Genomic DNA, 23,870 nt, shown 5'->3' with positions numbered 1-23,870 from the left:
AAAATATCACTGTTAATTTTAAGTATTTTTCTATTTTTAGCTATTTAAATTTTTACACATGTACAAAATTATGGGGTTAAGCTTTTTTCCATTTTTTATTGATTTAAATGTTCACTGTTGTGGGAAATTGTAAGAGTGAGTCATAAAATAATTGTTTAATGACAGAAGACACAAATTCAAAAACTTAAAGCTTTAGAATTGTTAAAATTCAAATTGCCGATATCCTGTCGATATATACAAAATACATATCCTAAATCAAACTCTAATTAGTTTTCAAGCAACAATTTTCTTACTTTGCATATCTGTAAATTTAAATGATAATCAATAGAAATATTTTTTCATCAGTTTGTGTGTATGGTGAAATTGATGTTTACCAACATTTACTTAGGGCATTTCTACACTAGAAAATTAAGTCAACCTAACTTAGGTTGGTATACAGCCACTGCAGTAATTGCATTGCTTGTGCAGGTCTACACTTTGCTCTTTGTGTCGGCAGTGCATGTCCTCACCAGGAGCACTTGTATTGATTGTACTGGCATTGTGGGATGGCTTATGCAAGCCAGTAACAGTTGATGTAATTCGCAAAGCAGTGTCTACACTGATACTGCGTCAACCTAACTAAAGCAACATTGAATCTATGCCTCTCATTATTAAATTGTCATAGTGGGGCAGTTGCATTGGCGGGAGTGAAATTTTAGTGTAGATTTTCTATAGATAGGTCAATGTAAGATGCCTTTCATCAACCTTCCTCTGTAGTGTAGAGCAAACCATATAAAAATCTATTTTTTCCAAGCCTAGGTATATTCTCCTCTAGCTGTGCTCAAATACTCTAATTAATGCCAACAGAAATCCCATGCGAGTAAAGAAGCTAGTACATCCCTGTTGTCCGTTTGTATTGTAGAGGTGATACACAGCCAAACTACAGAGTACTATAGATACTGATATAATGTATCTAAACAGAACCCTTCACAAATAGATGTTGGCATGTTTAGCCCTTGAAAAGACCAGCTATAAAAGAATGCTTTGCCAAGCCATTCCCAGCAGTTTCTTTACTCCTGCGATGTGATTGTAGAAGTACGCTAACAGGCAAAACCATCGAGGAATGGCTCATTACACTAGAAGGTCAGATGTAAATTGATATTGGATTATATCTTTGAAAAATACTCTTGGAATAATATATACTTCTTTGACATCAGTAGTTTTACATCCCCTTCAACTCATTTTGACAGCTCTGAATATCACTATTGAGCAGATCATCATTAGATAATGCTCTTTGCAAAAGTCTGAAATATATCTCAGCATTCTTCTTCAGTGCACTGCATTAACTTCCTTTTACATTAAAGAGGTTGCATATGCTTATGGAAAATTCAGATACTTCCAAAACTGGGTTTTATCCATCATAGCTGACAAATCAGCCATTAGTCTTAGTACGAAAGGATCACTCCAGATATTTATTTTTAATATCTATAATATTTATTTTTAATATTTAGTAGGGACCTGATTCAACTTAGACTTCCGTGGACATTAGATCAAGCCCTTTGTAATCTGATTTTTTTGCCATATGCATTAATACTAATCACACTAAGGATTCTTTTTGTTTTAATTTAATATAATAAATAAATGGCTATTTTGAAAATGTATTGAAAATCTTTCAAACACACTAGTAACTGAATAAATATATTGCTGATAAAGATTCTGAATATATTAAGCCTGGTTTGAGACTTATTTACCAATTGTTACACAGATTTAACAAAATACATTTCTCACGTGTTGGGAACATTATGTGGGATGAAGCTGAAAGTTTTGTTCCAAGGCATGGGAATAATTGATATATTATATTATTTGTATTTATTTGAAGTTTATTTATTTGAATCCTGGAAGCACACTGCAAACATTTAAAATACAAAAATGTGTATATATTAAATCAGCCCTAAAACAACAGACCTCCTGAGAAAGAGTCTCCCAGTTCAAAAACAAACTTGCTTTTTCCTGAACCCCTCCAGCGCCCAACCCTCAGTCTCTAAGTCAAGCCTAGGCGGAATGGTGTGTCCTACAGCAAGTTCTGAAGGGCAATCTAACCCGGGTGTGGGGGAAGTGAATTCCACATCCAAGGACCCCTTTGAGCTTCTTGTATAGAATACAATGCTCACAAAAATTCTAAAGCTGCATTGTGAAGTATGCATAGTATCCGAGTGTCATGCCTTATTGACTTATACTGACCTGCATGGGTGTAACTGAGGACAGAATTTGGCCCTTTCTCTGGTGGATGATGACAAGAGCATAGGATATCAGTTATCCATGAGCTTACTCATTGGTTCATGTTGTTAAATGAACAGTCAGTCCCCTAAACTCTCTGAGGCAGGGACCATCTTTCATTTTGCATTTGCACAGCACAATCAGGTCCTCCTCCGGGGGCTACTAAATACTAAATACTACTGCAATAATACTAAGAATTAATAAACCATTTGTTTCTATGAGTTGATTAAGGAAGGGGACCCTGGCTTTGCATGTATAACAGAAATGTGGTGGACCCAAAACTGGCCCAGCTGAGTCTGATCAGGTACCTTGTTTAGCATGAATCAAGAAGGAGGGCCCCCTCTTTTGGTACTCCCTGTTGCTGTATCACAAATACCTGACCTCAAATGCAGGTCTCCCATCCCATTAGACCATCTCCACCCATAATTTGAGTCAAGGATGGGATAAAAAAGGCACTAGTTTTAGTATACAGGCCCTGCAGACTACTTGCTACTCATATCCATTAGTTTACTAGGTTCTACTTCAACTGTTACTCTTCAGTGGAAAGCCTGTCAACATTTCATTGAACACCTCTGCTCCATGTGTAGCAGTGGTGAAAAAATGTGTGTAAGGCATGGAATGGAAAACAACAATGAAGAAGTTTTAATAACATTTCATAAACCAAGAATATGCCCTCACTTGGAATTCATTATTCAGTTAGCACCGACCCATTGCAACAGAGGCATAGCAGAAATAGAAGCTCAAAGAAGGAACACAAATAAATAAAGGCGTAGAAAAGGTTGCATAGGAAGAGAGACTGAAAAGATTGGGATGATTTAGTTTAAAGAGACGAGAGGCAGGGGGCATGGTGGAGACATACAACCTAGTGATTAATACAGAAAACGTCAGTTGTTTACTTCTACTTTTCCTTTCTCATAATACAAGGACAAGAGAATATTCAATAGAAATGGAAAGATAGTAAGTGCAAAATGCTTTTATCCAGAGCACAAATTAACTTGTGGTACTCGTTGCCATTATGTATAATCATTAAAAAGGATTAGACATTTATATGAATAAGTAGAAAACCCTTAGTTTCATTAGATGTGGAAGCAAAATGAGAGGTCAGTTATATAAACCCTAGTGCTCCAGGGCCTTAGACAACTTTTGAAGACAGGAGTTAAAAAGAAATTTCCCCTATCCACAGCTTATTCTGTAATTGTTCATGATGTGGTTTCTTGGACCTTCATTTGGAGCACCTAGTACTAGCCACTTTCAAACACAGGATGCTGGACTTGATAAACTATTTGTGTGATTATTTATGGCAACTCTCTATGTTCCTGGCTTGAGCCAACATACTTCTTGGCAACAATGATGGCAACAGTAATGGAGACACCAAGATTGGTTGTCCTTGATGACTTGTGTGTTCATATGGATGATGACTCTTGTCATTTGGATGAAGATCTCATGACTAGCATGGCATAAATAGGTTTATCCCAGATGCTTTCTGGCTCTCTGCATAAAGCTATCCCACTATGGATGTAATTTATTTGCTGCAATTAGAGATAAGAGGATAAGTGTGAAACACCAGCAATAATCCATGAAATACACAAGTTGCTTCACTCCATCTACCTCCATATGTCAAACAAATAAATCTGCTGATAATTTCAGAAAAAATTACCATTTGTGAAATAGGCCCTTCCTTTCTGAGGGAGAAGGAAGAAAGTGTCACCTTCCTTCAACTTTGCCCAGCCCTGTGGAACAATTTCAGTCACTGAGCTCCTGGGGATGGAGGACACCCTAACGGACACAGAGGAGGACAGCTCTCTCAAGAATACATAATTTTGAAAGGTATCCCACATTTTAGTCCCAAGCTTACTTACATTCCACCCAAATTTGGTGTCCTCCATTTTTTATTGTTGAAAATTATTGGCATGAGGAATAATCATGAAGCTAATGTGATATCAAAGGATGCATCTCATGTAATAATGTGTTTCCTGAATGAATGATTTACATCCCTCACTTTGGTGTTTTGTCACACATTATACCCCGACTGGTCCTTGATAGGTTGAGAGGTACAAGGAGGAGAGAAAAGGAGACAGCCATGGCTCCCTTCCCTCCTCTACCCCCCACGCCCTGGTCAGCAGAACTAGGTAGGCATACAGGGTAAGTGTCTCTCGAAGGGTGCAGAATCAGATTCATTCTCTCTACGTGCCTGACAGCTCAGGGAAGAAAAATTCTAAGCTCCCACAGGGGCATTTTAACTCTGCCCTGATCCCAAGAATGGCACACCTGAACGGCACAAAGGTAATGAGATGACTGCTCTGAAATAAAAAGGTGTGCTTTCCATTTGTAATGGCCACAGCCTACTATATTCACACAAGGATAACCCTATTTCATTGTCAGCAAGTATAAGTGAAACATTTTTGGTCTGCGCTAATGATAGTAGCCACAGAGTATCAAATTTATTTTCATTGAGCTTTGTCTGTGATGGTCTGATGTGTGTAATTGAAAGTTTGACCATCCTTTCATTATAGGAAGACCAGCATCATCCATCAGTGCCAGAAGCAGGAAGTCACTGCCATACATCAAGTGTCATTTAGCACATGCACATCATTCACAGAGATCAATTATTATAATATTTATTTTAAACCTCACAGGTTGGAACCAAGAAAGTAAGACATCCATCTTTATCAGTAACATACCTTTAATTCCTAACATTGTTAACAGCAAATTTGGTGGTACAGCCAGCCACACACAGAATTTTGTCCAAGTAATAATTTTTAATTTCATTTAGACACATCCCAATTTATCTTCATCGTTCCTCTTTAAGAATTCAATAAATTCTTGTTTTATGAATCCAGTCAATAAGTCCTTGCTGAATAAACTGTAATAACTGCAAGCTGTTGTTGAGTGAGAAGTGACTGTGCTAGTTCCCCACTGAAGCCGGTGGGGGAAACAAAGCATGTTTAGCGGGAATTCACTCCCTCCTCCCCTGTTTGGAATCTGGGACTCACTATAGCAATACAGGAACCATGAGGAAAAATAGGGAACTGGTTCAAATACTGGCTAAAGTTTGAAGTGATTTTCTGATCAATGCATTTTCTTTCATGTACTTAATATTCTCCCTCCAAGGCCACTCAACCCTCTTCCCTCTACCTCCCATCAGGGAGCCTGCTGCTAGCTTTGATGTTAATAATTTACTCAAATTGACAACAGATATAATCACTTTTTAAGTGTTATCAAGAATAACTGCTGTGAAGAATTTCACTATGAGAGATAGGGATTGGGGGTGTTGAGGGAGCGGGGGGGACTCATTATAAATACACAACTTCCACATCCATACCACAGGATTAAGTGAAAGATTCTCTGTTCTGTTTTCTATATTAAAAGATAGTGATACAGGGATGAAAGCATATATCACCCTACTGAGAAAACTGATAGCACATTAATTTAAAAATGAAATCTCATAACTCTCAAATGGACAAGGAGAAATGGACTAAAAAATAAAAAAGCATCAGTGGGTCTGAAAACAGAATTTAACCTATTTAAAAAAAAACAAAATAAAGGCAAATTAAAACAAGAAGGAATGTTTTCTTTAAAAAAAGAATTCACAGCTAACTCATGCTGGCTGTTATGCTGCCCTAAAGTGTTATGTAGAATGACTATTGAGCCTCTTCCCTATATGGAGCCTGGGTAAAAGCTGCTCACAATTGCTGGGATTGCTCCCAAATTGCCCTTTCCTCAGGAGCACTTTAGACAAAAGGGGTGGAGACTAGGCAGAACCATGGATCCACCCTCCCAGAGCTGGTCATCCACACAGGATGGAGAAGGGCCAGGAGGAGGGAGTCAGCAGCAACTTAAAGGGATATTGCACAGTGTTTCCCTTCTTTAACCACCCTCCCCCCCACAACATGCCTGCTGGTGCTCCCCCTGGATTGGTGACTCTGTACCATCTCTTATTACAGGCTCTAGCTCCATTCCACAGACTAGCTCTAACAGACAGTAAGTTCCTTCAACAAGACCAAATGCGATAAATGACATTAAAATAGTAATCTCTGCCAACAGTTACTACAGACCCCTCTTTATCTAAGTCCAGGGAAAAGCTCAGGCACTCAGACACCACAACTGGGTACCAGATGGCAAATGCTGATTTTATAGATCACACCTGTGTGTGTCAGCCTTGAAAAATGATCATGAAAACTCACCAGCCAAGGTGCAAAAATCTGCTCACACAACCCTTGCTATGATGGCTGATGATAATGAATAAACCCATGACAATTTATGTGCCTGTCAAGAAAAGTGAGTACTGCCCCAAATGAGTAGGATTGTATCAAGTTGGGCTATATAATAATCATACATATGGTATGTGTGACTGGACCACACCTATCCACATTAGGGGAAGAAGAAGAAGTCTCCCCCATTTAAACCCAAGCAGGGTCCAGATGTAATCCTACTGGCGCCCTGCTTTTATTTTCTAGCTACACAAATGAGAAAAGGGAGGGTGGGTACTTTGTCCAGATCCGCTCCATGCCAGCAAGCAGATTGCACAAAGGAAGAATTCTTGCTGACTTAGTGTATACCCTTGTGTAAAAGCCACAATCCACCCTAGTTATCTGTGTGTATAGAATATACTGTATAGATATCATGGGTCTGAATATAATATGTATAGATATGTAAGGGTGGATTCTTTACCCCACTTTGCTCCCTTTGCATCACTCAAGTCATCCAGAGAGACCAGCTGCTGGCCACAATACCTATACTTCCAACTGGAGATTCACTGAGCACAGGAGTCATTGGGGTTGAAAGAGAAGTAGGCGAGAGAGTGGTGAAGAGAAGTAGTTGTATTTCATTATTCTCCAGCTGTGCTCAGCTGGGTGGATAGACTCTTGGGTACCATTGCCAATTGATGCAAGTTAGAGCAGCCCCTATCAGCTCTAAATTGTGCGGGGATGGAGACTAGGTAGATAATTGTTTCCCTGATGATTTACTGAGTGTACACTTGGCTAAAAAGATAATCTGGTCCATGCTATAGAATATAGTATGGGCCTGATTTTCTAACTTCACATTATGTACTCATTTACACCCGTAGGAAGTAAGCAGAAAGTGGGTATGTAAAGCCTATATTCTATACAATGGTATGAGAATGGAGAATTCTGAGCTGATAGAGATTTGTACCTTTATTGCACTAGAGCAAACAATTACACAAGTCAGTAGAGAATCTGGCAAAGCAGGAGAAGCCTATAGCAATGCATATATGTATGTGTGTCACATTCAGGGCAACTGCACCTGTATTCCCCCTCTGTGATCCACTAAGGGCACCCATTCTAGGTTTCCAGCTCCTCAGCCATCACTCCTTTTAGGCAAACCTCCATGTCACTCTCTCCCTCCTGATGAGGGATCTTTAAGGTTGCACTGTTTAAGGCTGCCAACACTATGATATTCCCAGCAAGAAAGATTGCCTAAAAGGCCAGCATCTGCACTTTGCTTTTTCTCCAGATGCTATGCCCAGTGTATTGCTCACATTTATAAGTTACTACACAGCCTCATTATCAGCAAACACATTTATTCTTTAAGTGAAAGCATCACAGGAAAAAAGTTATTAAAGACAATAGAAGAACCTACATGCAGGGATTTTGCCGATCCAAGCACGGCAGGCAGGCTGCCTTTGGCGGTTTGCCTCCAAAGGGCCCGCGGCTTCAGCGGACCCTCCGCAGGCACGGCTGTGGGAGGTCCTCCGAAGCCGCGGGACCAGCGGACCCTCCGCAGGCACGGCTGCGGGAGGTCCTCTGAAGCCGCGGGACCAGCGGACCCTCCGCAGGCAAACCTCCGGAGGCAGCCTGCCTGCCGCCCTCACAACACCGGCAGAGCACCCCCCGCAGCTTGCCACCCCAAGCACGCGCTTGGCGTGCTGAGGCCTGGAGCTACCCCTGCCTACATGCTAATAAGTTTATCAGACGTCACCCCAACCCCAGCCTCAGGAACTGGTAGGTGTCAGTCCTTGAAAACCCACAACTGGGCTTTCTCTGTGGTTACAAGTGTCTGAGATTCAAAACCAGAACCCAGCCCGGGCAGATCCACCTGTGTTTTAAAATAAAACTCAGGCCTTTGATCTCTAACCCCCAGGAACAGGTAATCTTCTCCTCCCGCCATAGCTTCAAAGGGCTGAGTTTGTTCCATAGCCAAGGTAGGAAATTTGCATTAACCTCTCCCTAGGTATACCCCAGGAAATCACTTCACACTTACTGTCCCCAAAAATCCACTCTTATCTGGCACAATTTCAATGTAGTCCTTTGAACTACCAGGCTTCATATCACATCTCCTCCTCCTCCTCCATGGGGCCACAATAATATATAAACGCTGAATTTAATGCAATAGGATTTTTAAAGGATAATTTGCCATACATGTCACAGTGTGTTTGTGTATATATATATAAATATATAAAAGTTATTGATATTTTGCTGAAATGGAATGTTCCTAGTGGAAAAGCAAATAGTTGTTCCCCTGTTTGTGGAAAGTTTTTGTAATTTTATTTGCAGTTTTGTTCTTCAACTCCCCAGGGTATAGGTCAATACTTAGGCCCACCTAATAAATTATCCATACCTGAGGGAAGATAATACCTCCACCAGCATGGCTTATTAATGATCTTGAACATTGTGCATTGCCCTCCTTAGCTTATCTAGACAAATGAATGGGAAAAAAAAGTTTTCTGTGTGTCTCATGCTAAAAGGCTTGAACATGTCTCAGAATACAATTCAGCTTTTAATTCAGATTCTGGGCTCTTTCTGACCCAGACATCTCTACATTTTCTCTCCCTTTATTTCCCCAACCTACTTCTTATCACCACTGATATTGATAGAGAATAATAATGATGATATTTACAAACACTGGTCAACTCCTGAAATCCTTACTCCAGTTTGCTTAAGTAAGGGCTGAGTGAATATGGAGGACAAGATCATTGCTTGACCTTTATGGTCCTATACTTCCCAAATGAGCTACTGGGATTGCATATCGCAGCATGGGCAGGAGAGCATCTTATGGTTGGCGCCTAATTCCCTTCTGTAGCAAAGTGAAGACTCACCAGTGTAGTGCCTCCTGCTGGTTTCCTCAGGAATTAGCTCAACTCCCATTCCAGAGTGCCTCCTTCTGGCAGGTGTCTTGCCTGCCTTAGGCTCCATATCCATCCCAGACCCAAGTGACCCTTTCCTCAGGGTTCTGCCTTCAGCAGTACCCCCTTACTCTAGGTCTCCCTCCCAGGGGAACCCTCAACCCTCTATGCCCACCTTGCCTCAGTTGCTACTGCCAGTCATCATCTAGCCCCCTTTCCCTGGAGCAGACTACAGTCTATAATGGCCACTCATCATTGGCAAGGGGGTAGGACCTGCTGCCTTTGCCTATCCTCATGCTTCCCCTCTGCAGCCCCAGTACCTTTCAGAGGCCTTCAACAAGGCCTGCAGCCTGGCAGTTTACCAAGCTGGAGCTCCCCTTGCCCTTCCCCAACACTGCTCTGCTTTAGGTACCTTGCTCCCAAGGAGCTAGCCCTTCCCATTTCAGAGCTAGAGTGAGACTCCCTTGTCTCCTGGCCCCACAGTCCTTTTATCCAGGCCAACTGTTGCCTAATTAAACCAGCCACACCTGGGGCCAACTACCTCACCTCGCCAGCCTCCCTCAGCTGCTCTTAATTCCTTTTACCTTGGAGTGGGGCTGCCACCCCACTACACTCTCCCATGGAAGTGGGCAGGCAGTGAGTGGGCAGGTATGGAGAACAAGCAGTGCCTTGACTCTGCCCCTCAACATAGCAGCTAGTGCTGCTGAACTAGCACAGAGGGGGATATAATCTGCTAATAGAACATCTGGAGCAAGCAGGGAGTCAGGGAGACCTGTGACAGAGTCAAAATTCCCTCCCTTGTCTACTCCTGGGGCAACTTGGTCAAATACTGCCTTTTACTCAAAGTAGAGCGTGAAGAGCCAGGAGAATTCTAGGTCAGGACTTCAGGATTTTGCACCTTAGCTTTAGAAGAAATAGTTATTAGCAGATGTACTGGGTAAAGCTAGATTAATGGGGGATTTCAAAGCCAAATCTCACATGAAATGTTAGTTGTGCTGGATTTGTCAGACCTTTCTAGAAACCCTGAAAACTGATGAAGACTAACTTCTCTGGCACTTTAAACCCAGGGTTACAGTCCCAGAGTGTGGCACACCTCTGTATAGCCAGCAGTAATTTGGGAAGTTGTCTTTGACATTTAAAGCCTGCATTCCAATAAGAAAGTTCAGTTTTCAGGTAGTTATGCTAAATGAGAAGGAACTTAATACTCTTGGAAGCCTTAGAACTAACTTGGATTTTAATACCCATAAAGTAATTGCCTTAGAGATGAATGCTCTCTAACAACACTCTGAACAGCTGGGGCAGCACTCACCTGTGCACTGTGGTCCTTCCAACTTTCCAGAGTGATAGGTTAGAACAAAGAGGGCTGCTTACATCAAAAGGTCTAATAATCCAATACACCAAGAATCCCAGAAAAAAACCCTATAAACCAACAGGAGTCCTTGAACTGTTATTAAACTTTCAGAGCTGAAGGATTTGTTGACACTATGCCCTTTCAATCTGAAGCATTCCAGACACAGTGAGGGAAATTCCAGATGACTGCACACAAAATTTAGTCCCCGCTGTGACTAGTTCAAAATAAAAAAAAGGAAAAAATCCAGTTGCTATACAAATATGATCATCTCTATTTGAGTTCCAATATCAATACAGTTTCCATTTTTTTTGGTCACAGGAGGTGACAAGTATCAAAACATGGGCTATTGCCCACTTCTTTGTTGTTGGAACACCTGTTTTTTCATTCTCTCAGTCACTTCTTCCATGCTGATGCATGCCATCATTGCACCTGATTTCCATCTAAGGGGGCAGGTCACAGCTGTGGCATTCTGCCTGTGATTGACATCAAAATTGTCCCATAAGTCATCTGGAAAGTGGTTCTGAAAAGTGATACTCAGTGCTCCCCTAGTGCAGGGAAGAAAGCATCATCTCTCTATCCTAGGAAACAGTGTAGCAAAGCAATCAGTGTTTCATTAGCAAAGAGTGAAGCTGAATGAACGTTAAGTTGAACAAGTGGAACTTTATTAAACTCTTTGCACGGCTCTGTCCATGTGCCTTATTGCTACCAGCCAAGCTCCACCTGTTCCTCTGGTGTCATGTCAACAACAGTCCCTCCAGAGAACATAGGCCCTCTGGCTCCATTTCTGTTGATCATGCTACATATTCCCTATTTTACCAACATTTTAATATAAACATTGAAAACAAATAATGAACACTTAGATCCCCATCCCCATGTCCCTTCGGCCAAGGGTTGCTAGCACATAGCTGAGTTGGAGTCTCATCCTTACCACATACTCAGCTGGTTACATAGTCTTTGAGATACTTTGGTGTCTTTGGCTCAGGAGTGACGTCTCTCTGTCAACTGCCTCCAAATCTAGCAAACTCTCTGTTCAGTCTCCACCCTCCCTGGAGGAGCTGTCCTGTAGATCAGGGTTTCTCAATGACCAGTCCATGGACCAGTGCCGGTCCCTGACATCTCCCTGACACAATTTAGGAAGGCAGCAAGCCAGTCACTGGTTGAGAAACACTGTTCTAGATGGTTCTCTGCCTCTCTGTGAGGAACTCTACTGGCTCTCTCTGGGTGTTGTGTCTGCTGGCTCATCAGGTCTCCTGTTCTTTCATATGAACTGGATGCCATTACACCCATCATGACTCCTTTAGTTCACTTCTTCTCGTGTCTCTCTCTAATGGCTGGATCCTCACAGGAGTGCCTTTTTCTAGGGCTGGTAGGTTCTTGGTTGACCTGTGGTACTGTACTGCCTGCTATCTCTGATTGTTAGCCAACTCCCCTTGGCAGTGTCCCCATCTCTTAGGCTACAACAGTTCTTTTTATTGCTAACAGGGTTTGATTTTTCATCCCATCAGTGCCTGCACTGGTAATTTTTGCACCCCTCAGATAGGGTATTCCTGTGTGCCAAAAATGCTAACAAGCAGTCTGAACCAGAAGACACAGCCTCATGTAACAGTCTTAGCTTTATTCACACCTTACCATTTCTCTGTGGGTATGTTGGGAAGGTGGTGTGGTGGTCAACTTCTCATCTGCATGCAAATTCCTTAAATTCTTCCAAGGCAAATTGGGGTCTGTTGTCAGTGAGTATAGTGTCCAGAATGCCATATCTCACAAAGTGGGCCTTGAGTTTGCCAGTCACTGGCCTGCTTTTAGACTCCCAAAATTTGAACAATAGTATACTATAATCACATATTGCTTTTCCTTGAAGGTAAACAAGGCCACTGCCCCCTTTTCCCTTAGCCAAGTGGGTCATTCATGTGGAAAGTTTTTTCTTCTAGCAGTTATCACACAACCAGTCATCACACTCAGCTCAGACAACTATCAATGTCTAGGTGTGAGGAATATTTTTTTTGCATGATATCCTTATGTAATGAGAAAGGGATAACACATCTCTGTCCTCAAAATATGATTCTGCATTCTCAGCTCATCTTTAATTTGAAAGAGTGTGTCAGGGTTCTTTCCCCACTCTGAACTCTAGGGTACAGATGTGGGGACCCGCATGAAAGCCCCCTAAGTTTATTTCTACTAGCTTACGTTAAAACCTGGTATGCTGCCACCACCAAGTAATTTACAAGAAACAGGGAAAGGACCACTTGGAGTTCCTCTTCCCCCAAAATATCCCCCCAAACCCTTACACCCCCTTTCCTAGGGAGGCTTGAGAATAATACCCTAACCAATTGGTTACAAAGTGATCAACGACCCAAACTCCCTGGGTCTTTGGACAATGGAAAAATCAGTCAGGTTCTTAAAAGAATGATTTTATTAAAAGAAAATGTAAAAATCATCTCTGTAAAATCAGGATGGAAAATAACTTTACAGGGTAATCAGATCCCGAGACCCCAGAGGAACCCCCTCTAGCCTTAGTTTCAAAGTTACAAGAAAACAGGGATACCTCCCTCTAGCAAAGATAAAATTCACAAGTTGAGAAAACAAAGATAAACTAATACGCCTTGCCTGGCTGTTACTTACAAGTTTGAAATATGAGAGACTTGTTCAGAAAGATTTGGAGAACATAGATTGGTCTCCAGTCCCTCTTAGTCCCAAGAGCTAACACAACCAAAACAAAGAGCACACAAACAAAAGCCTCCCCGCCGCTCCCAAGATTTGAAAGTATCTTGTCCCCTTATTGGTCCTTTGGGTCATGTGTCAGCCAGGTTACCTGAACTTCTACCCTTTACAGGTAAAAGGATGTTGGTGCCTCTGGCCAGGAGGGATTTTATAGTATTGTATACAGGAGGGTTGTTACCCTTCCCTTTATAGTTATGACAGAGTGGGTTCTGCTTCTTCTGGTACCTGGCTTTTGGTCACCCTGGTCACACTCTCTTGACTGTAGCTGAGTGTCTTTTTCCAGAACCTCTTTGATTTCCATCAGTTTCAGTGTTGAACAAATCCATTAACATGCTACACAATGTCCTGATCCCTTTTCCCCCGCTTGCTGGTGCTGGGAATATATGTGCTATGCAGAGTGCCAGCTAACTAATTGTCCTGGACAATATCTCATCTCTACCTGGCAGCACTGAAGGCACAATTTTTTTGGAGCACTAAGAAGGGCTTTTGCCATGACTGTCTCTAAGGGTTTGTGGTCTAATTGTACTATTATTGGGTGGCCATAGGTGGTCTGATGTAATCGTTCCACTCCAAATACTGCAGCCAGAAGCTCTTTTTCTATTTGGTTATACCCCTGTTTGGTCTCAGATAGGGCTTGGCTGGCATGAGTGACTGGTTGCTCCTGCAGAAGAGCTACACCCAAGCCTTTCTCTGATGCATCACATTGGTGTGTCAGTGGCTCTCCTGACTGGTAATACTTCAGGACAGGCTCATCTTTGTTTCAATGTGTCAAATGCTTGCTGTTGGGGCCTACCCAGTTTCACTCAACATCGTCCCTTGTGAGGCGATGTATGGATTCCACCTACTGCAACCAGGTGTGGACAGACGATTTATTTCTATGAAGCACATGTGCACTGGAGCTGCTATGCCTGACTACCTTGCTCTTGTTGGGAATATGCTTTCAGTCCCTCTGCTATGAGCAGATGTCCAATGTATGTCACCTTACACTTTTTGAGTCTCATTTTTTCTGGGTTCAGTTTTCTATCCTTGTATCTTCAATATTGTAGGAAAGCTGGTAATTTTCTGTTATGGTCTTGTAAAGCTTCTATATTATTGTTCCCTTCTCTTACAATGAAGATATCATCTGCAATTATTTTTGCCCCAGGCAGTCCTTCCAGCACTTCTGTGAGTTTTCTCTGGAACATCCCTAATGCTGGGCTTATGCCCTTCAGCATGCACAACCATCTGTATTGACCAAATGGTATTGCAGGGTCAGTCAGCATAGTGGACTCTTTATTCAGGCTGATGTACCAAAACTTCTTGTTCTCATCAGAGACCATAAAGATCCTGGCTTTGGAAAGTTCTGGCAAAATGTAATAAATTGTAGACAGTAGATAGTGACATCTTTGCAATACCCAGTTCGGTGGTTTTGGGGATCTATGCAGATGTATAATATGCCTGATAGTTTCTTTACCACCACCATGCAGCTTACTCAGGCTGAACTAGTCTCTACAGGTGCTATGATGTCCTGGCTATGTGATGTTCAAGTTCCTTGCATGCTGGATAACATAGTGCCACTGGAATTGTCCACTGTGGTAAGGATACAGGATCCACTGTGGGGATCTACTTCTAGGCAGTTTCCTTCAAGGCACCTGTCCCCTTTGAAAACAACCCCTCTGTATTTTCAAATATATCTTGTGACTATTCCTACTCATGGTTGTGGCATCTCTTTGTGTCAGGAGATGTCATCACACCGATCTGCCCCACAACAGGCAGGGTTGCCAGCTTCCCTCTCAGTCATCCCTCAAAAGTGCTTGTCTTGCACTTTATTCATTCCTGGCAGGAAATGCCAGCTTTAAAGAGTCCATATATGCAGTTGGATGAATAGTGTGGGGCGGGGAGAGGAAATATTCACAAATCATTCACCAATTGTCAGGGGGGGAAATCTATGAATAAAATATATTTTATGTATATTATTGATCTATAGAGCTGGTCAAATGATGTAAAAAGTATTTATGTAAGATTCAAGAACAGAGCAAAAGTACATCAGATAAAACTATTTCTGAATAATATTTAACCAGATCCGCTCAAAATATTATTGCTCATCTGAATTATCCAAAGCTCTTGGGTCTGTGAAATTGGTCTGTAAATTGTTCAAGAATGTGATTCTTTACAAGATTTCTGGTATTTCTGCCTTTAGTCAGACTAGAAATACCATTAAAATAGACTTTCAATGAATATTTTGGCATTTTTGATATTGGCAGGATCCCAAAAGTACAGACAGAAAAGAAAAAAAACCTGAGAGATTAATAAATCAGATTTTCAGTAGGTTTTACAATAGATATTGGGGGCCGGATATGTAATTACAAATGCAACAGCTGTACACAAAGTTGGTGCACAAGGAAATATGCCTTTGTGCATAGACCATCATTTTGAGAATACAAACTGTTAATTACAGTAACATGCAGGTAGGCAGACTCACAAAAGCATGCTCTGCATATACAATATGAATTTTGCTGGTATCTATATTGTATTCACATTTGAAAATTTGGCTGTCATAAATATAAAGGGAAGAGTAACAACCTTTATGTATGCAGTAACAGTAAATCCCTCCTGGACAGAGGTACAGAATCACTTACCTGTAAGGGGTTAATCAGTTCAATTAACCTAGTTGGCACCTGACCCAGAAGGACCAATGGGGAAAGAAGATACTTTCAAATCTGGGGTGGGAGGGAGGTTTTGTTTGTGCTCTTTGTTTTTTTTCACTCTTGGGACAAAGAGAGAGACCAAGCAGGTAACCCAGCTCCTACTGAAATGATACATCTAAAATTACAGAAATTGTAAGTAATAGCAAGGAAATGTGTTAGATTATCTTTTGTTTTAGCTTGTGAATTTTCCCTATGCTAAGAGAGAGGTTTATTCCTGTTTTGTAAATTTGGAGTTGAGCCTAGGGGGGAATCCACTGTGTTTCAAATCTTTTTATTACCCTGCAAAATTACCTTCCATCCTGATTTTACAGAGGTTCTTCTTTTACTTTTTTCTTTATAATAAAGTTCTTCTTTTAAGAACCTGATTGGTTTTTAGTGCCCTGAAACCCTCAAGGGTCTGGTCTGTGCTCACCTTGTTAACCTATTGGTTGGGATATTATTCTCAAGCCTCCACAGGAAAGTGGGTGAAGGGGCTTTGGGGAATATTTTTTGGGGGGATAGGGCTCCAAATGGCCCCTACCTGAATGTTTGTTTAAAACACTTGGTGGTGGCAGCGATACTGTCCAAAGATAAGGAAAGGAATTTGTGCCTTGGGGAAATTTTTAACCTAAGCTGGCAGAATATAAGCTTAGGCGGTCTTTCATATGGGTCCCCACTTCTGTATGCCAGAGTTCAGAGTGGGGAGGGAACCTTGACAGGCTGGCTATTTTTGATTTTTTTGGGAATGGAGCAGTGAAGTTGCTTTTTTTTTCCCCCAGGAGATATTTGTGATCCAAATTTCAACAAATTTAGAATAGTTCAAAACTGAGGTCAAAATTTTTTTGCTGCGTGTTTAAATGACTTCTTTTTCAGAACAATCCTTGGCTATGAAGTACTGTACATGAATTTAAAAAAAATATATTTTTCAACTGCTGCCAAATCTTTGTCCATTTCAATTTTACTAAGTCTTTTCACTAAAGCTTATTTGTGTGTAGAAATGTTTAACTGTTGATTGAATGCAAGTGAAAAATAGTATGTGAAATGTTTAAAAGAAAACTTTCCCATGAAATGCTGTGGAATTTTAAACATCACCAATAATGCCTCTCTTATATTGCTCTTTTCATTGGTAGAGCTCAAAGTGCTTTACAAAGGAGGTCAGTATCATTATCCCCATTTTACAGATTGGAAAACTGAGGCACAGAGAAGGGAAGTGACTTGACCAAGGTCACCCAGCAGGCCAGTGGCAAAACCAGGAATAGCTCCCAGGACTCCTGAGGCCCAGGCCAATGAGCTATCTGCTAGGCCATGCTGTCTGACCAACATTCTTTATTTCACTAACTTTTACTGAAAGTCAGCATGCTTTAAAATAATATAAATATAATATATGGAGATATACCTACCTCATAGGACTGGAAGGTCATGGAGTCCAGCCCCCTGCTTTTGCTAGTAGGACTAAGTGCTGATTTTGCCTCAGATCCCTAAGTAGCCCCCTCAAGAATTGAACTTGCAACCCTGGATTTAGCAGGCCAATCCTCAAACCACTGAGATATCCCTCCCCCCTTTATTTTTCATTGGTGTTATTGAAAATAACAAAGCAATAAGCGATGATTCTCCCCCTATTCTGAAGTTCCATTCAGTGTGGGGGACAGGCAAGAATCAGCAGGGACCCAGTAACAGTTTGCTGATCTTGCACTGCCCGCCCCTGACGTGACAATGTGCTAGTGGAGGATAGGTGTAAAGGAACTCAACTCCATATAACCCTCCCTCTCCCATGAAGGCAACCGCCTCTCCCTTATGCCAGAGTTGGAAGGGCAAGTAACTGTTGCATGAGGCAGCTTCACCATCTCCATTAGATGTACACTAGTGAACAGTTCTTCTATAAATGGGAAATTCTCTACTGGCCACCTCCATTCAGAGTAAGGACACTTTTCACCCTGAGAAACAAAAAAATCATATGGCCCAAAGCATATGGCCCTAGAAATATGAGCTCTCTCTCTCTCCGTGGACCTTTGATTATTGGCTAAAATAATCAGACAAGATTTTTTTATTATTATTTTTTTAAATGTGGCACAAATGACATACTTCTCAGACAATTTTATTGTAACCCTTCCGCCAGGTGGAGTCAGCAGCAACAAGGACCCCGTACAATATATAGGGGTTCCTCATAATACAAAACAGAACTGGTTTGAGCCCCCACCCCTAATCTGGGTGAACTAAACACCACCTGTGCGTGCCTCTAAGAGGCAATCCTTCCCCCACTCACAAACACTGGGTCTGTGTAGTAATAAAATGGGAGGGGAACCCAGCATTAATTTTGGGAAAAGGCCACAACCATAATTTGAAATTATGCAACCACAAGCAAACACTCTCCCCACAGTACATTGGACAGTGTCCTTTGCCTCAGTTTCCCACCTGGCAGTGTGAAAGTCCAATAAAAGAAAGTCTCTCTAGGATGCCATTACCCTTTCCCTCCACTGCACCTTACTCACTACAAGTTGTCCTTGGTCAGTGAAGATCCAGAGTTCAGAGGTGTTTTCACATGGGTTCCCCTCCCACGCCTGAAAAGGTATCGAGCTCACTGCTGCTGCTTCTATCTTTGCCATCACTTACAGCTGTCCTCTGCCACAACTCACAATTACCACCGTCCTCACGGGCAGCTTACTGCTGCTTTTATCTCTGCTGCTGCTGCTGGCTGTTCACGGCCACTTCTGCAATGGCGTGTTCTGAGGTTTCACCACTGAGCCCAGCTCTTAGTGATTTCACTGGGTAGCCGAAAACCTCTGTGCTGCTGCTTTTTCATAGTCTTTCACTGCAGCACTGACACCACACCAGACATAAGGCTGGGCCCTTAGATCTGCTCATCAGTAATTTCAGCTCTAGTAATCACTGACCAGGGGGAAAAAAACAACCTCGCAATTGAATCCAATCATCTCTGTCTTTAACCACTGGAGAAGAGAGTGTCAGATGATGTCTAGGACTCTTTAGGCAGAGTTCAAACTATCAGGCAGGAACACCCATCCCCGACCCTGCTGTCACTGTCACTGGGATTTGGCATCCCTACCCTGCTTAGCAAGCCAGGGTCAGAGAGTGACCCCCTCCATCAGGCATGCTAAGCATAGTGCCACTGCCCATTACTCATGCAATAAGGATAACAACATTTCATCACTCCTGCATTAAAAAAGTAAAGTGAATTGTAAGCGAAAACCAGCCAAAATGATCTCTTTGGCAAAATAGCTCTGTCTGTTGAAAACCAAGGCAGAATAGGTGTGTCCATGCAAATAATAGGATTAGAAGGGACTAAAACAGTCATTTAGTCTAACCTTCTGCCAAAATGCAGGGTTTGTTATGTCTAAACCAGGGGTTCTCAACCTATTTATCATTGTGGGCCGCATATGTGGGCAATCCACATAGTTGACCCTATGCCCAATGCCTCCTGCCCAGAGACCTGTTCATAGAGTGGGGCCAGGAGCAAAGCCCTGGGTGGGGCACCGGGTGGGACTGGGCAGCAGTCCTGACTCTGGACCTGGCTGCACAGCTGGGTGGCAGCCCAAACCCTGACCCTACGGGGCCAGCCGGCAGCCCCGATGTTGACCCCAGATCCTTCAGGGCCAGCTGGCCGCCAGCCCCTGACACCTGCTGTGCAGAGCCGTCCAGCAGCCCCGGACTCCCACCACACAGGGCTGGGCAGCAGCCCTGGACACCCGCTGTGCAGGGCCAGGTGGCTTCCTCGAATCCCGGACCCTGCAGGGCCAGCTGGCAGCCCCAGACCCCACTGGGATGGCCAGCAGCCCCAATCCTGACCCCAAGCCGGACAGCCAGGAACCTGGACCCCGCATACAGCCCAGCGGCATTTAGCGCACAGTGGGCTGCAGCTGTGTGACAATTAGTCCTTGGGTTGAGAACTGCTGGTCTAATCCATTCAAGACAGATGGCGATCCAGCCTCTTTTTGAAAACCTCCAGTGAAGAAGCTTCCACAACCTCTGTCCATTGTCCTACTGTTCTAACAGTTAGCAAGTTTCTCATGCCACCTTAGAGACTAACAAATTTATTTGGGCATAAGCTTTCATGGGCTAGAACCCACTTCATCAGATGCATGAAGTGGAAAATTTTCCACGAAAAGCTTATGCCCAAATAAATTTGTTCGTCTTTAAGGTGCCACAAGGATTCCTCATTGTTTTTGCTGATACAGACTAACATGGCTACCACTCTGAAACAAGTTTCTCATGATATTTAATCTAGATCTGCTATGCTGTAGTTTGAACCCATTGCCTCTTGTCTTGCCCGCTATGGCAAAAGAACAACTTTTCGCCATCTTTTTTATAGCAGCTTTTCAAATATCTGAAGACGTCTATCAAAGCCCTCTTTAATCTCCTCTTTTCCAAACTAAATATATCCAGTTTCCCTGTATCCCCTTTCTATACATTGGTGACCAAAATTGGACACTGTACTCCAGCTGAAGCATAACCAGTACCGACTAGAGCGGTACTGTCACCTCCCGTGACTTACATGTTTTGCCTCTGCTAATCCAACCTAAAATTGCATTTGCTTTTTTTTGCAACAGCATCACAGTGCTGATTCATGTTGAGGTTGTGATCCACTACAACACCTAGATCCTTCTCAGCAGTGCTGCTGCCAATCCAGTTTCCCCACATTCTGTATTTGTGCATTTAGTTTTTCTTCCCTTAATGTAGCACCTTACATTTGTCTTTGCTGAATTTCATTTTGTTGTCAGAAGCTTTGTGTCATCAGTATGCTCTCTATTGCTACATACAGGTCATTGATAAATATGTTAAACAACACCGGACTCAGAACAGACCCTGTGGAACCCTACTTGAGATCTCCCTCCAGTCTGACTTCATTCCATTACTACTCTTTGTTTGTGGGTGTTTAAATAGTTATGTATAGACTTAATGGTAGTTCTGCAAAGCCCAAATTTCTCTAGCTTACTTATAAGAATGTCATGTGGGAATGTGTCAAAAGCCTTGCTGAAGTTGATGTATATTATGTTAATCACATCCCCCCTATCCACCAAATCACATACCCTGTCAAAGAAGGAAATCAAGCTGGTTTGGCATGATTTGTTCTTGGTAAATCCATGCTGGCTGCTAGTGATTATATCTTCATCCTATTAGAAATGTGCATTCCACTCATGAAATAACATCTCTGATCAGATGAATGACAGTGTAATGGGGTTCACTATTCACCACTGGAACACCTCCCAGTTGTCTCAATCTCACCCTCTAGGACTCTGGGTGGTCTTCTTCTTTGTGACCCAGTCCTCCAGCCAGGTCACTTTAGTTCTTCCCTTCTGAGGGTCTGTCAATGTATCTCTGGACAAACTGTCCCTCTGCCATTCCAGGGATTCCTCCATTCTACATCCAAGGCTGTGCCACTTCCCCAGTAGCTGGAAGGGGAACCTGGGCCCATCATCTACTCTGGGTTCCAGCCCAGGAACCCTATGCTCTACAGCTATGGTCTACTTACTTCGAGACCTGGTTGCTGCTTCCCTGGGCTCTGTCCTTCTTCCATCCTCTGGGACCTCTCTGGGTTTACCACTTGCCCAAGCTTCTCCGCTCTCCATGGCTTATTCCCTTTGGCTTCTTACCTAACACAGTAATCTCTAACTCCTGTCAGAGAGTGACTACAGACTATTCCTCTTCTGTTTTCAGCTTCTAAGCTTTATAGTAGCACTGCTTCTTCCTGCCCAGGTGAACTTCATCCTTAATTAAGCATTGTTGATCCCTGGCTTTCCTCCAGGTGCAGCCTATGCAGTTAATTGGCCCATCTAGCCTACTTTAACCCCTTCAGGACTGGTGTGCGGTGAACATCCCATCACACTCAGTGTTTTAAACTTTCATTAAAATAGCTAATAAAGTGCTTTTCTCCAGCGGCAGGTACAATAATAATTTGCAATCTTAATAAAGATACTATAATAGACTATAGCACTAATGATTTCCCACTTGGATATTATGTTTCTACAGATGAGCTTGCTCTCTGCCGGCAGAAAGTTTTTACGGTATTAGACAGACTCGTGCCTTAAAAGACCTGAAGTATTATTATATGAAAGAAACAAAATTTCAGTTGAAGTTAGACAAAATGTCATCTTGTGTGGTGGTGATTTTAGTTTTGCAGATTTCAGTGCTTGTTTGTTATGGAGAAGAACTCCCGCCCCTTACTAAACTAGCTGTAACTTTAAGCAGCTGCTTAAGCCATGTGGAAACCTGAGGCTGAATATACACATAGGAGGGGGCTTGCTGAAGCTTCTTTTCTGGCTCCTTCATCAGCTGTTGTGAACTGATCATGTACACAAGATGTGTTATGAAGTGATGTTCTTTGGTTCTCCAATGAAGTGAATTCCCTCAGTGACTTTCAGCACTGTACTGGCAGCGTGCCATCTAGAAAACTGACATTTGGCTCCCCTGGGTCCACTGAACAGTGCTACTGCAAGATAGCTTTCGGAGCTAAAGGAAATGGAAAAGGGGGCAGCAAGCTAGCTGAGCACTGAGAGAGTGAGAGACATACTGATGTTTTCCTTTTAAATAACAGGAATGATAGCCCTTTTAGAATGATGTTATTGAAAATCTTTTATTATAAGGAGCTTTTGAATGCAAGGAACAATGAGGCTATTTACTATCATTCAGTGTTCTGCTTATGCTCCAGTCATACAGAATTTAAAGGGACAGACTAGGTATTTGCTTTCAGAACAAGTTATAACTTGAGCTCACTATCCTGAGGTCATAATTCGATATGAGCAAGAACTGGAACCCTGGATCTAAAGCACTCACCCTAGAACTTAGAGAGTTTTGCTAGGAATTTTGCAGTGTGAGTCTTGGATATCAATGCCCTGATCTGGATCCAAACATCATAATTCAGGCCCATCTCTGTTTGAGTGAAATTCACCCCAGTGTTGAGGGCTAACAAAGGCCTGTTCCTCATTTAGGCAATCAAAATAGAACTTAAGTGGGACTTAAAAGGTGTACAGGCTTTGTGCTGACCCTTTGCACAGTGGTGCACTTCACCCCTTAAGTATAAATTAGAAAGATATAGGGACAGATCTTCAGCTGGTTAACCAGGTAAAGCAACAGCAGAGGATCTGTCCCAGAGAAATACAATTACAACCAAATTATTTTTGTGTATGTAACTTTTGACACCTTTGATACTCAGGCTGCACCATACTGTTCATTTCCACTCACTGTGGACAAATAATCTATTTCCCAGCTATGTTTTATACATAATAATAAAACAGCCTGTGTGAAATGCGATTATGTGCCTGCCCAAACAGCTGCACAACTGACCTTTTTCTCAAGCTGCTGCAGAAATCCCTGTTTGTGACAAACAAGTCCACAGATGTAGCCTCCTTCCTGTGTCTGTCTTCCCTGTTTCTTTTGTTCTGTAACACCCCACAAAGGATTGCTCAGTGAACTTCCCACATCTGCTTCCAAATACTGCGCTTCAAAGGACAGAGCAGGAGGCAGTGAGGAGAAGATTCTTCTAGAATGAGGACAGCACCAAGAACATGAGTGCTCATCAGTGATTCTGAAGCTCACTCTTTTCTCAGAGACATGCCAGTGGGTGGCTGTCCACTGAAGTAGGGATGGGGAGAAAACAAGAGAGAAAATGAAAATCAAATCTACTTCTCTGCACATGTATTAAAGGGATCTACTCATCTTTTGTTACTAGTTACACAACCCAAGGGTTGTATTAGATCCTCAGCTGTTTCTAGATGTTTATAGATCAATGGCTGCTAAAGTGTCTTTATTTTAATTTCAAGGTGGTTGCAATTATTTTCCCCTT

General features: G+C 42.4%; 1 long non-coding RNA gene across 1 annotated transcript; it reads right to left on the bottom strand.

The window, feature by feature from the left end:
- Positions 1–3,025: 3,025 nt before the first annotated feature.
- LOC120399499 lies at positions 3,026–9,440 on the bottom strand. Its single transcript, XR_005595194.1, has 3 exons — positions 9,314–9,440; positions 8,836–8,911; positions 3,026–3,785 (listed from the first exon to the last, which is right to left on the bottom strand). It is a non-coding gene; the product is annotated as an uncharacterized LOC120399499 (long non-coding RNA).
- Between the last annotated feature and the right edge of the window lie 14,430 nt (positions 9,441–23,870).

The sequence above is a fragment of the Mauremys reevesii genome, linkage group 2 (assembly GCF_016161935.1).
Source record: "Mauremys reevesii isolate NIE-2019 linkage group 2, ASM1616193v1, whole genome shotgun sequence".
Classification (NCBI taxonomy): domain Eukaryota; kingdom Metazoa; phylum Chordata; order Testudines; family Geoemydidae; genus Mauremys; species Mauremys reevesii.
Note: the sequence above shows the minus strand (reverse complement) of the source record. Positions and strands in the feature narration are given on the sequence as shown.